We start from the raw sequence: 15,216 nt of genomic DNA on the forward strand, positions 1-15,216 counted from the left end.
CCGACGACCGACTTCGACACGGCCGCCGCCGCCGACGACGCCGTCGCCACTACCACTCTGCCGCCCCCGCCTCGAGCTCGCCACGCCGCCGCACCACGCCGCCAGGCCGCTACGCCACGCCGCCGCGACGCCACGCCGTCGCCACTGCCACTCCGCCGCCACCTCCTCGAGCCCACCACGCCGCCGCGACGCCACGCTGCCGTGCCCCCACGCCACCGCCGCGACGCCACGCCGCCGGGCCGGCCCACGGCGCCCCGACGCCGGCGCCGCGCTGCCACGCCACTGCCGCGCGCGCCAAACATTGCCGAACGTGAACGAACGTGATTGAAACGTGACCGAATGCGAACGAACGTGAACGATACGTGGACGAGCTTTGAACGAACGCTGAACGAACGTCAACGAAACATGCACGAACGCGAACGAACGTAACGAAACGTTAACAAACGCGAACGAACGTGCACGAAACGTTAACGAACGTGAATGAACGTGAACGAAACATTAACGAACACGAACGAGCGTGAACGAAACGCTTACGAACGTGAATGAAACGCTTACGAATGCGAACGAGCGTGAACGAAACGATTACGAAACGCGAACAAACTTGCACGAAACGCTTACGAACGTGAATGCACTTGTACTAAAAGTGTTGAGAACGAACACGTTTATACTAATACATTTTACTGGTAATACATATATGATTATATATGTAACTTGGCCCGTTTAGACTAATATATTTTCCTGGTAATGTTGCAGAGAAGACGTCGTCGTCGTCCCTCAAGCCGAAGTGGTAGCTAGCCATCGAAGGAATTCGCGCAGGCAAGTGATGTAAAGAAGTGATTGTTAAATATTTAATATAAGATTGTTAGACTTAGCATATATGATTATTACAATTTTAATATAAGATTGTTCTCGATTTAATATAAGTTTGTTAGACTTAGCATATATGATTGTTACCGATTTAATATAAGATTGTTAGACTTAGCATATATATATATATGATTATTACAATTTTAATATAACATTAGTAGCGATTTAATATGAGATTAGTAGAGATTTAATATAAGATTAGTAGCGATTTAATATAAGATTGTTATACTTACCATACATATATGATTATTACAATTTTAATATGAGATTGGTAGCGATTTAATATAAGATTGTTAGACTTAGCATATATGATTATTACAATTTTAATATAAGATTATTAGAGATTTAATATAAGATTGTTAGAGATTTAATATAAGATTGTTAGACTTAGCATATATATATGATTATTACAATTTTAATATGAGATTAGTAGCCATTTAATATAAGATTATTAGAGTTTTAATATTACGGTTAGCAAATACATCCTATATACCTAACAAATATTTTTTGTATGCACAGATGGCTGATCGCGATGAGGAACAGATACTATACGATATAATCGCAGAGGGAAGCAGCCAGTACTGGAGTGAAGAAGAGGGGAACGACGATCCAAACTAGTACTTGAACGAGGAGGGGAACGTGGAGACGGATGTGGAGGGGAACGAGGAGGGGAACGATGAGGAGGAGGCTAGTGGAAGTCATCCCTCCGCTGGACAGAAGAGGGCACGCGGACAACGAGGTGCCGCGAAGAAGATAGAGGGTCGGCACATCATAACTGAAGTGGACGAAGACAGCCGACCTAGTGCCCCGGCAGAAGCAGCCAAGAATTTTGTACGCCACAGCGGTTGGGTTGTGAGGGACAACGTGCCTGTCAGCACGGTGTACTGGCGTAGAACAAGGGCACGCGGGGATAATGACAGCTTTGTCCCGGACTCAGAGAAAGAGATGCTGTGGACCACAATGCTCGAGACGTTCACGCTACCCGCGGGTATGGAGAACATAGTGAAACAGTGGACTCTGAAGAAAATGGCAGAACAGTTCCAGAGCTTCAAGGGAGATCTCTACAATAAATTCATCCTGAAGGGACTAACACTGAACTTCGACGTATTTCCAAAGCTAAGGGATCATTGGGACGAGTTCGTTGCTTACAAGACAGGGCAACAAGGGCAAGCGATGATGGCCAGAAACAAAGACAATGCCGCCAAGAAGAAGTACCATCACCACTTGGGGTTAGGCAGATATAGCGTCGCAATGCCGAAGTGGGAGGAGATGGAGGCAAGTTTGATTGAGAGGGGTATCGAACCGGCCACCGCTAAATGGCCGGATCGATCGAAGTTTTGGTACTATGCTCACGGTGGAACGCTTAACCCAGTTGATGGCTCCCTTGTCTTTACCGATCAGATATGCGAGGCTACCAGTCGACTAACGGACGTAGTGGTAGCCTCTTCTCAGGGCACATTCCGACCCGACAGAGAGAAGGATGAGCTGTCACTCGCCCTACAGACTCCCGAGCATCCAGGACGAACACGAGGGAAAGGCGTGATTCCCTGGAAGATTGGATTTAAGGAGGACATCCACACGTACAGGAGTCAGATGAGGAGCAAGAGAGATACCGAGGCGAAGATTGCAGATCTTGAGTACAGGGTATCGAGCTACGAGCTCAACATGCAAGAGGAGGTGGCAAGGAAGGTGGATGAACGTATGGCCGCACATCGGTCCCAGGGTGCCCATCCGTACATTCATCCTGCAATGGTCAGCCCATCAGGCAATCGTAGCAGCTGCGCCTCAACGGGGCAGGTCGGATCACAGAACATGGACGCCATACAAACCCAGGACGAAACCACCTGCCCCGTTGATGAGAACACGCAGCGGACACCATGTGAGCTGCATATTCCCTTCAAGAACTTATCAATCAAGGTATACTCGTAGTTTGATGATTTTTGACTTGTACATTCCGCAAGTTGCTGCTTAGGTTGATTACTAATAGATAACCTCTCATCACGTGAAGGTGGCGTCGGGAATGGCCATCCCAACGGACCCTTCCGGGACTTACCACTGCAGGCCGATTCCAGCAGGATACTCGAGGGTCAAAGTTAAGCTGGTGGAAGCCGCGTACGAGGACCTCGAGTTGGACTACCCAGGAGGACGGTGACACGCATCTACGAGACACAAGCCACGCCATCATACTATGGCGCAAGCGGTACATCATCCTTCCTAGGCAACAAGCGGCGTCTCGTGCACCATCTCCTCCGGCTCTGCCATCTCCTCCTGCACCATCTCCTCCAGTTCCTCCGCCATGTCCTCCTGCACCATCTCCTCCGGCTCCTCCGTCACCTCCTGCTGCACCATCTCCTCCGGCTCCTCCGCCTCTTCCGCCTCCACCGTGTCCGCCTACACCTCCCAAGACAAGGTCTCGCCAAGCTCCACCGCCTACCCGCACAAGGGCAACGAAGAAGGCGAAAGTTGACGCCACCAAAAACAAGGAGCCATCGTACGATTGCAGTCAAGAGGAGCTTGATGCTTATGTGGCAGGAGAGGTGAAGAGGCAACTCAAGCCTCGGAGTCCTAAAAAGAAGATACCTATTGACCCGAGCGTGAAGAACTTCTTCAAGGGAATGTCCACAACAAACAAGGTGGCATTACAGATATCGAACTATGACCGAACACTTCAGAGAGTCTATCACAAGAAGTCCAAACCAGTCCCTCAGCTTGGAGAACAACGAAACCAAGAGGTCGAGCCGTTGGTGACCGGCGAAGATTTTGGCATAACGGAATTCATTTCAGACACCGGTCTAACTATGGATCAGTTGGTTGGAGGCGCACCAATCCCGAAGGCGGAAGTGGCATACAAGTTTGAACTCAGTAAACCGCTTGTCAAACCTGAACAGCTGCAGTCCCTACCGACACAGATGTACAAATTCCATGAACGGTACATGGAAATGAGCGCCAAGGGTAGAGAGATGTTCGGAGCGAGGATCAGAAACGCTGACTTCTTGCAAGGAGAAGATGTTCTCTGGATCCATTTCAAGGATCTCTTCGATCTGTACCAGTTGGACGCCCTCGACGTCTCTCTTCGGAGCGCATGGATTTTGTGAGTATCTTTGAGTTCGATTAGTTTCGTTCAATAATTAGCTCCTGGCATATCTGTAAGCAATAATACTTTCCTTTCATCGTTGTAGAATGGAGATTCAAAGGGCCCGACGGCGGAGGGTCTACGATACTGGGTTCATCGACCCTCGGAAAATCAACACCGAAATGATCGACAAGTATGAGAAAGACACAGAGGATAATCTCGTCCTTCTCCTAACGCAGCAGCATTTCAAGATGTACATACTACTGCCGTACAACACAGAGTGAGTTTTTATTATTGTTCGAACAAATTTCGTTCCCATACATACAGCATGTACATTTTCGATCTTATATATCTCATCTCACGCATATTCCAGATTCCACTGGGTCCTGTTATTCTTCGACTTGGACGCATGCAGAGTCACTGTGTACAACTCAATGAATAAAGAGGAGAAGATTTTTGACAAGGTCTTCAAACTGATAGACAGGTAATATAATGCCATCTATTCCAAAGTCGCGGGGAATCTATTGCTATTATGTTGATCTCAGGTAATAATTAATTAATCATAGCTTGCAACTGCATATGTAGGGCTTGGGATCGGTTCGGTCAATTGGTCCGCGGGACATGGAAAGAAAAACTTGGACGGAGGTTTCATTTTCCAATGAGTACATGCATGATCCAAAATTATATTGAATTGAATCTCTAATTACAGTTAATATAAAGAGTATATTAAATCTCTCATCGTTTCTCATGTAGTGTGCAAAGCAGGACCAGGGAACTAACTTATGCGGCTACTACATATGCGAGTATGCCCACTGCCTATCAAACCAAATATGCACAACACGAGAGCTCGATGTACGTACACATAAAACCATTCAAAATTTCATTGCGTATCGATTTGTTAAGTTGTTTATTAATTTCATATATTGATACATCATTATTTTTCGAACGATAGCGTATTCACATGAGGGATAATCTCCCACACAAGGATTTTAGCACGACTGTTCAAGAACAACTGATGGGATTTAACAACGAAGAAGTCCTTAATCCCGATGGTGAATTCTACTACGACGGATCGACAATTCATAACATCGGTCCTTCCACTTCTGATATAACGCCGGCGTCGAAGTCGTAGCTATAGCTACCGAGCAAATGAATTGTACTATATATGCATGTATATATATATTTATATATGTACACATTTACTTTTGTGTTAATATATATTTTGGTAACATATATATATATATATATATGCACATAAAATGTTAAGTGCTTTAAATTGTACATATGTGTGTGTAATATATGATTTATACATATGCATATATATATATATATATGCCTATATATTATGCATATATATGTATTGAAACATATGTATGTATATATATATATATATATGTATATATATATATATATATATGTATATATATATATGTATATATATATATGTATATATATATATATATAATCAACCATGCAGCAAACAGGCCCATGCAAATAAAAAAAAATGGTGCACCGATCTTTAGTCTCGATTGGTAACACAAACCGGGAATAAAGATGGTTTGGCCGGCCACGTGGCTGATCGATCTTTAGTCCCGGTTGGTAACACGAACCGGGACTAAAGATCGATCTTTAGTCCCGGTTGGTAACACGAACCGTAGTCCCAGTTGGACAATAGGGACTAAAGGGGGGTTATCAACCGGGACTACACCAGTGAAGGAATCCTTGGCAAGGATGGCTCATCAGGATGTCATATATGGGTCAGTCACCTGTCACGCAGCATATATACTACCTCCATCCTGGATTGCTTGACGTTTTGCCTCCTAACATTAACATTAGTTCCTAAATACTTGACGTTTTGGCAGTAAAGTAGTACTAGTATTGCTTGTATAAGTGACACTACTTAATTTTATGCTTAAAATATTCTTGTGTGGCTTGCGTGGCTGGTGCCAGTTGTGCTAATGTCCTGATTGAAATGACCACCTGCAACTAGTACTGGTAATAATTTGGGGTAACTTAGTAATTTTCATCTCCCGCTAACGTAGCTCATCAATCTAAAACGACCAGCATATTGGGACAGAAGGAGTATATAAGTGCCACAGGCATGGTGTCCATGGTGAGCACTAATTGTAGTATTACATATATTGAAAAAACGGATGTAGTACTAGCCTGCCTATGCCTGAACTTCCAAGTCTCCAAGGTTGGCATTGTGTGCCAGTTGTTGTGAAAGAACCAACATAAATGTGGTCTTATACGTACAAATGGTCTAATCGGCACATATTGACCTACTCACTTCATAAAAAAAAAATTCCTAGGTTTCAATCTAGATAGAATATATATATATATATATATATATATATATATATATATATATATGCGCTAAACCGCACCCAGGGTGCGTTATAACTAAACTACTCTCCTCACAGCACCCCCTCCCCCCCCCACCCCCACCGCCCCTCCCCCCCAACCCAGCCATCCTACACAAACACTCCCCCATCCCTCCCTCTCTATAAAAAAATTCTTTCATTAAGTAAATCAATTACTATCACTGCTTTTCTTTCGTTAAGTAAATCAATTACTATCAGTGCTTTTAGTTCAATAAGTAAACAAGTTACTATCAAAAGATTTCCCACACCATCAATCCCACATAACTAGCGCGTACCTTTTTTCTCTCCTTTTTTATTTCCTCCCACACTTCTTTCGTGATTGTCTCCTTAGTAACAAGATTACTGATTCTATCAGCTTATGAGTAAATGAGTTACTAACACTGCTGTACTCCCAAATTGATTCCTTCTCTTAGTAAATGGATTACTCCGAGGTTGTTTTCAGTTCTTCTCAATTTGGTTAATCCTTTCAGTAAATGAATTACTCTCAGGTCGTTCTCAGCTCTTCTCTTAGTAAATAAATTACTTAGGATGGTAGTGCTCCCAATTGGTTCATATACGTTCTCTTAGTAAGTAAATTACTTAGAATTAGCGTATTGGTATTGCCACAAGATTTCTCTTAGTAAATAAATTACTATTACACCAATGGACTCAACATAACATATTGATGTTGCCATAAAATTTCTCTTATTAGAAACCAAGTCACTATTACACTGATGGTTCTCAAACATACTATTAAATCGATGGCTGTCAACATTGCATCTGAAACATACGCAAACACAATGCATATCATGAAAACATTTTAGGCATGTGCATCTCCAGAATAAACATTACAGGCAATAAACATAGTAGCTTGTCAATGAATCCGCTCAAGAAGACCACTTTCCAACTTCCCAATGTTTACTAGAGGCACAAAATCATATAGTTTTAGCCTTTTGAGCAGCAGAGACGAGAGATGCGATGGATGCCTTTCCTCTGCCAGTACCTAGGGCTCTTCTGCATGTACCACCTAAAGGGCAACAAAACAACTCCACACAAATATTAGCATGGGGTTTGCACTAATACAGGAAACAAAAATCATTGAAGCATCACTCAAGCTAAAAATTAAATGTGACATTGTTACATTGTCAAAAATATCTATAGTAAATTGAGAATCAAACACACATAATCATATTGACATGCCATCACCAAAGTAATTAATCCTCACCACTTAATTTATTGTACATACCAATATTTGCAATGTTCTGCTGCACACATATTGTGTTGGTTGTGCAATTGATGGAAATGATGTAATATAAAGCTAGTCATTAGTGTGATGGGAACAACTCTGCCTAACAAACATAGATTCATTTCTCAGAGTTTAGTTCATCAAGCAAAATCAATTTCAGAGTTTGTTCAGTTGACCATAGCAAAACGATTTCAGAATTTTTTTTTACTAAAAAATGATTTCAGATTTACTTACACATCTTTGTTATCCATATTTTTTTTATACAAATACAAGTAAATAGTTACTCTGATCTTGAGAAAGACCCGTGGACGCCGGATAGTGCAAGTGCCACGCATCAATGTCGAGCCCACGCAGTGTTGCAGATTCCTTAATCTTCCCCGCCAACATTTATCCATCAACCATGCCCGGTTGTGATTATTCCTGTTCGATAGGACCTTATATAGTGAGCGATTCAGAGGAAATCAATCGATCAGTTGTATTAGATAGGACCGTATGTAGTGAGCAGTGACCAATTTCAGAGTAAAATTACTTCTAATTGTGATTATTCCTGTTGTGTTCACGGACCCATCAATCCATCATACATGACATAGTATATATAGTGTGTTTATGCTTGCAATGGTTGCTGCTAAAACGATACTGCCATTTTTCATTTCAGTAGGTTGTCCATGGTTGTTAAATTCATTTTAGCAACCATATTATTTAACATTTCCAGGGAACTGACTAGCTAGTGCAATTATAGACTACAGTGGAGGTATTCTCTTGCTTACTATTCCTAATCACAAGGAGAACTGAGTTGTTGGCTGTGAGTATTGTGCACAACGTCACTTAAAATAACGAAAATCATACCGATGGACACAGACCACAAGGTCATCAAAATTCTTCAGTATTTATCAACCACATATCTTTAACCCCACTAATCATTGTCATTAAGTTGCCATGCATGGAAAAAAAAATTCCAAACCTTAACCTCCTATAGTGCTCCACATCAACTGGAGTTACAAAAACATCATCTACATAAGACAAATATCACTTACAGGTAGCTAAGTTTAGGCATGTTCCCAAACTCCAGGGTAATTTCTCACAGTAAGTCTGAACAAAAATGGAGCAATGAAGTAATTAAGTAATGGTGTTTTCTTCTCCGTTGCAATTTGAAGATCTACCAATAAATTTCAGAAATTATAAATCCCTTCAATTGACAATACAAACTACAGGTCTAGAATCAGAAAGATTGAGAAAAAAATGCCATACTTACTGACTCACTGTTGGAACCAAAAGAATTCATACAGGGAGAAGCGCTAGGTTGCTCTGCTCCCATCTGACCACCTAGGCGCCCGGCGCGTTTGCCCCTGCCAGGCTTCCCCCAGAAGCCCAGCTCCTTGCCGCTCCCTGCATGCCGTAGCGCCCCTCGCGTATCGCGACTTCGCTGCTTACTGCCATCGCTGCCGCAACCAAAATCAAGAAAAGATGAACATGAACCAAAATCAAGATCGAAGGAAGGAAGGATGCACTGAATTCATCATCAAAACAACAGTATAGCAGCAGCAGCAGCAGGCCTAACCACAATTATCCATGGTTTTGATCCCTGTGAAAACAACAGGTGTGTAAAAAGAAAGAAAAAAAATGAAGACAACAGGAAAAGGGAGCAGATCCGATGGGTGGTGGAGTTGATGCCGGGTGCACGGAGGAGACGTGGTGAGGTCTCTGGCCGATAACGCAGGTGCACGCGCCACCGGGGATAGATCTGAAGGTGAGTAATTAGCTGCCAATCACGACAAACAAGCGTGGGCGATGATGGCGATCTTGCGGCCGAGCGGACGAAGGCGTAACGGCGGCCGCCGATGAGGACGAAGGACGTTGGCTCCTCCGTATAGCTCGCTAATGCGGAGCAGATCGGCAAGGGCCGGTCGGGAGGGTGTGGGGAGGAGCTCGATGCGGCGGCGGAAGGGAAGCCAGTGGAGGCCGTGGGCGAAAAAGGCAGGCGCCCATCGTCGTGGAGCTTGCTTCCAGATCCGCGGGCGGCATGGTGGCCTCTCGTCGGTGCTTCCTTTTCTTAAATCGCCTCTGGCAACCTCCTCGCTCCAGATCCGGAAGAATAGAAAGAAATTAACGGAAAAAAATGAGTATATGAATGCTATATATATGAGGAAGTTTAGTAGTAACATAATTACTATTATTGTATGGGGTGGGGGAGGAGGTCGAGGGTACAGGGTGGGGGGTAGAGGGTGGGTTGTATTTTAATACAACACAACCCATCTATAGTCTAGTATGTCTATATGTTTATATATATATATATATATATATATATATATATATATATATATATCCAGATTCAAAATTAGGATTGAGTTATTTTTAAGATGGAGGAGTATATGCCTAATCAAGTATTACTTTAGTGGTATCACTGCTGTCTTCGTGATGGTGGCGACAAATCTGACACCTTTGGAACGGTAATGATTAGCCTTCCAGAGATAGTGATGTTCTCTGTCCCAATTCACCTTTATATTAGCAACTTGCATCGGAATTTATCTAATTTGTGAATTGACTGTACCATTATATTTGTTAAAATTAAATCTTAAAAAAACTCAGATGATTATATTTTGATAAATATATATATATATATATGACAAATAAGTGTCACTATAAGTTTTTATTTATTTCATCCATTCCATGTCCCTCCAACCGATTTGTAGAATTAGATTATCCTATCCAACAAAAAAAAAAAAGATTAGATCACTATAACCAACAGGACTATATTTCACGCATAAATGCCTCTGAAGCAGACACACCATCACCATGTGCCCAATTCAGCTTGTTGTATCATGCGCTCTCCCCAGTGACGACGGCCGGCTTCTTTTCCTGTTTCTCGGCCTGTGTGGCCCATTAACTGGATGAACCTTTGGCCCATACACAGCTCTGTATTGTACTCCAACTATTTGATAGGATCACTTATCCCAATCTTTTTTCTTTTCTTTTTATACAAGTTATATTTCAAACTGAAATTTGTTATAGCTATTTTATTTCTAAAAAAACCTTTGGTGCCGGATATTAGTAATACGAACTGATCTTAGAGAACATATATATGAACTCAAGTCATTCAAATCCGGACATAAATCAAATGAAAAGTTTCAACATACTAATCTATCTATCTATCTATTATACTAGCAAAAGTGCCCGTGCGTTGTATCGGGTGATTACAGAGTGTGTATATTAACCAAAAGTGTTGTTTGGTTTAGCAAAAGTGCCTGTGCGTTGCACCGGGAAGTTTACAGATCAGAAAAATATGCAATTAATTAAAATACAAATTCGCTGAAATATTTGGTATTTTTAAGTAGGTATGTGTATAATTAAATAAATTTACGAGTAAAATTCTCCATTCTCCATGGTTAAATAAAATGACATGGTTAAATTTAATTTTATTGAATTCTCCATAATTAGTTACGCTCTTTGGAATTTTATTGGAATTTTCAGAGCTTAATTGCTAATTTTATTAATACAAACATCATTTAACAATTATTTAATTGGAAAAAGAAAGAAAATACTTTCTTTTAGGTTTGCTTCGAAATAAACATATTCAATATAACTATAATTGTAATGCTTCTGAAAAAATGAGCACTAAAAATGAACTTATTCTCTCTTTTTTTCGTCCCGAGAGACCAAAAATAGACTTATTTACGACCCATGCCAGTCCGCCCACGGCCTTTTGCGCACGCGCGGGCGCACTTTTCCTCTCCCAGGCCGCAACCTGGGCTTGGGCCAGAAAAGAGGCCTCACTCTCGATCCCTCTTGGGCCGATTTTGGCCCGGATGACACCGGCCGTCCGATCTCTAGGGTTTTGATCGGACGGCCGAGCGTCGATAGTGGGGAAACAAAACCCCCTCCCTCTCAGCCGTCGAACCCTAGCCCATTTCCGTCCCTCCCATCTCACTTCGCCGCCCTCCCCTCCACGCCCCCGAGCAGCGGCGGCGACGACGTCGCCCCTCCCCCACCACTGACGGCGGCGGCGGCGGCGCCCCCACCACCCATGGCGGCGTCGACGGCTTCCTCCTCCACCATGGCGGCGGATCTAGCGGGAGGGGAGGCGCCCCGCGAGCGGCGGCGGCGGCAGAGTCCTCCCCCACCACTGACGATAGCGGCGGCGGCGTTCCCACCACCCACGGCGGCGTCAGCGGCACCCTCCCCACCACCGGCGGCGGATCTAGCGGGAGGGGAGGCGCCCCGCGAGCGGCGGCGGCGGCGGCGGAGTCCTCCCCCACCACTGACGGCGGCGGCGGCGCTCTCCCCCACCACCGGAGAGTGCCCTCCGCCGCCGCCGGCGGCGGATCTAGTGGGAGGGGAGGCGGCGGCGGCGCTCTCCCCTCCACCGGATCCACATCAACGACGACGGCGACGGTGGTGGTTCGACTACGACGGCGACGGCGACGGCGGTGGTTCGGCAACGACGGCAGCGGCGGCGACCCCCTTCGATCTAATTTTTGGTTTTTATTTGGATATATATGTGTACATGCATCATGATTTGTGTGATTGAACTCCGATTGTGATTGTGATTTTTTTCTGGGGTTTGATTGGATTCGGATTGGGATTTTGGGGGAGGGGGGCGACGAATCAGGACGAAAAACCAGTGTGACGACAGGAAAAATCCAAATATTTATATTAGTCCATTAAACTTTCATAAACGCTCTCAAGCTGTCATGTGGCGTTTCAATAAATTAGAAAAATTCTGAGAAAAAAACAAAATATTTAACCGTCGATTTTCATTTAATCTGGTGGACCCATTATTTTCAACCATCAGATGAAATCTCATACCTTAACATATATACGTACTTCTTCCATCTCCCCTCTCCATACGTATGTACGATCACAGACTCATGGTCCCCTCCAAATTAGTGGATCATTATTTTCGGTCATTAGGTTAATATTCTAAATTTTCTATAATTTATCTCAAGCATAAGATTGAGTACGTATAACTTCAATTTGGTGGGGCCATTACTCCTGCCATCGGATGTAGAAGCATATATATGCTATCTAAAAGATCTCTTTTTAATTTATATCTCTGTTAATTTGTTGAGGATTTCCTACTTAAGCTGGATGAGTTACCCTACTTATTAAGCACGTCATTGTCCATGACATTGTTGATGTTTAAGATCGTGACTACGGTATTTGAATAGTATGGGGATCGTTGGTACCAGGGTATATGCGAGATTGAGGTAAAAGAGATGGAGCAGGGATTTTTATACAGGTTCGGGCCCCTTATCTGCCATGTAATAGCCTACATCCTGTTGGGCGAAGCCGGTGTTGCTCTTTATTTATATGGATCACACAAATACAATATTTGGGATAACCTATCTAGCTGTCGTCGACTTGGCGGCTAGATAACCAACTCCTAGTCGATGACAGCACAGTCTTCCTCCTTGAATCCTTACTCGGTGAGATCAGAGATGGTGCTAGATCCCTCTTGCTGGTCTCCGTAGGAGCCGGATGGGGTATGTCTAGACTAATCTCTGATGTTGATATTTGGCGGCGTATTGGTTTGTATTGGCTTGTGGCTTTGTGGCGTCGTAGATTGTGGTGATTGTCCCCTCTCCTCCTAAGGGGGCTTGTATTTATACCCATAGATGACCCCTTGTCCAAGTAAAATTAGGGAGATAAATATCGATATAATCTGATTAGTCCTTGTCCTTTCCATATAAAACTCTACTCGTCCTTCCTTATCCAGAACTCCTTCTATATACGAGGTTTGTTTCCGTATAAGACATGGTATGTGGTGGGCCCCGCCAAGTTTAGTCGATTACTATTGGGTATGTGGTATCCATAACCATAACAGACATGTTGCAAAGAAAATTTAAACAACTGTACAATTTAAATTATAGCGCTAATATTTTTAATCTGATAATATTTTTTAAATCATCTGTTAATTTGTTGTTAGTTTGCTTAGGATTAAATTACGGGTAAAGTCCCATATCCACTACATTTTGAGTTTCAACATAAATATGTTACTGTTGGGTTATATTTTCTGACTTTTGAGTGGCACTAAAACACTTATAAAAATATAAAAAACTTATAAAAATAAAAATAAAATAATGATGTAGATTTTATCATTATACATAACTTCAGAATAATTAAATCAGATCAAGAATGATAAAAATAAAAATAAATCTTACTACGTGTGGTTCTTATAAATCATACTATTGTGGTATAATAAATTAGAAAAAATATATTAATTTTTCATTAAATCGGTGGATCCATTAATTTGAACTATTAGATCTAAAAATGGGGTAGCCTCACCCTCCACTATACAAACGCAAGTACGTATACGAATACTCCCTCCCTGGCTACCCTCCAACTCTCCCCTTCTCTCTAACTTTTCCTTTTATTTAACTAACATAGATATATCTTAAGATTTTCAAATTACGTTCATCTGAAAAATGAATCACACGTAGAAAATGTCCTATATCTCTTCATGTGGACGTGCACGTACATATGTACGTACCCTCTTTGTTCTTACTTTTTTTCTTTTCTCCCCTTCTTCGTTAGCCGAGATAGAAAATTAATATTCATATATTTTAAGTTGTAAAAATATACTCTAATAAATTAGAAAAAAAATCTGAAAAATGTGAGAAAAAACTAAATATCAAATTGAGACCAATAGATTAAATCTATTAATAATCTCTCTCCTAATCTCACTCAGCGTACCGACGAGAAAAAGGTACGTACGTACGACTTGTAGAAAAGACGAAAATACATACACAACTGTAACGTACAGTTTAAAGTGGGAAAACATATCAATATAAATTACTTATATCATTAAAAACATACATTTGCTTCCTTCTTCTTCTTCCCTCTCTTCTCCACATATAGACGAAATCGTAATTATTATTAGTGATTATAAATTTTAAGAAATTGTAACTTTATAAACATAGATTATATATATCATCATATATATGACTAAATGAGCTCCACAATGTTTGAAAATAAATTTTACAAACTATATTATTTTACCCATGATATTAACAATATAATTTTTTTTACTTAAACCGATGTACCTATTATATCAAACCATTATTTTATATCAATTTTTTAAAAAACACGCTGTTTAAAATAAATGTTACACAATTATATTCTGTACCATTAAATTACCAATTTATGATCTATATTAACTAAAATTAATTTAATTAGTGAACCCACTATTTTATACTTTTTTAGGAAAAATATCTTGCCATCGGTTTTTGGACCTATTAACTAGACCGTCATATTTATCTTTTGAAAAAAAAAGAAAACAGCTTCTAAAGACAGGTGTGCATATTTCCCTTTTGCACGTATGACGAAGCGTCGTACTTGAGGCAGCTAAGGTGATTTACCAAGGTGAACATAACTGTCGATAAGCACTATACATACCAATGAAATTTATATAATTCTGCTCTTATTTCAAACAAACAATGTTTTGAAGAAAACAATCAAACATGCGGAAAAGAAAAAAAGAATAGGTTCAAATAATTGCTGATATTTTGCACTACCCAATGAAGCAATTGTGCAAATGATTTGTGTCCTAGCATAAATTCTTTAAAACTTTGGAAAAGAATATGAAAATTTTGAACTTCTAATGAAGGGAAAAACAATCCAATCGTTAATCTATCCTTCATTTGGTTGTCACTAAATCGTGCGTCTTCCTG

At 41.6% G+C, this 15,216-nt stretch overlaps 1 pseudogene; it reads right to left on the reverse strand.

Moving 5' to 3' along the window:
• Nucleotides 1-8,480: 8,480 nt before the first annotated feature.
• On the reverse strand, nucleotides 8,481-9,714 carry LOC127756569 (uncharacterized; annotated as a pseudogene).
• Between the last annotated feature and the right edge of the window lie 5,502 nt (nucleotides 9,715-15,216).

The sequence above is a fragment of the Oryza glaberrima genome, chromosome 12 (assembly GCF_000147395.1).
Source record: "Oryza glaberrima chromosome 12, OglaRS2, whole genome shotgun sequence".
In the NCBI taxonomy this organism is placed as follows: Eukaryota; Viridiplantae; Streptophyta; class Magnoliopsida; order Poales; family Poaceae; genus Oryza; species Oryza glaberrima.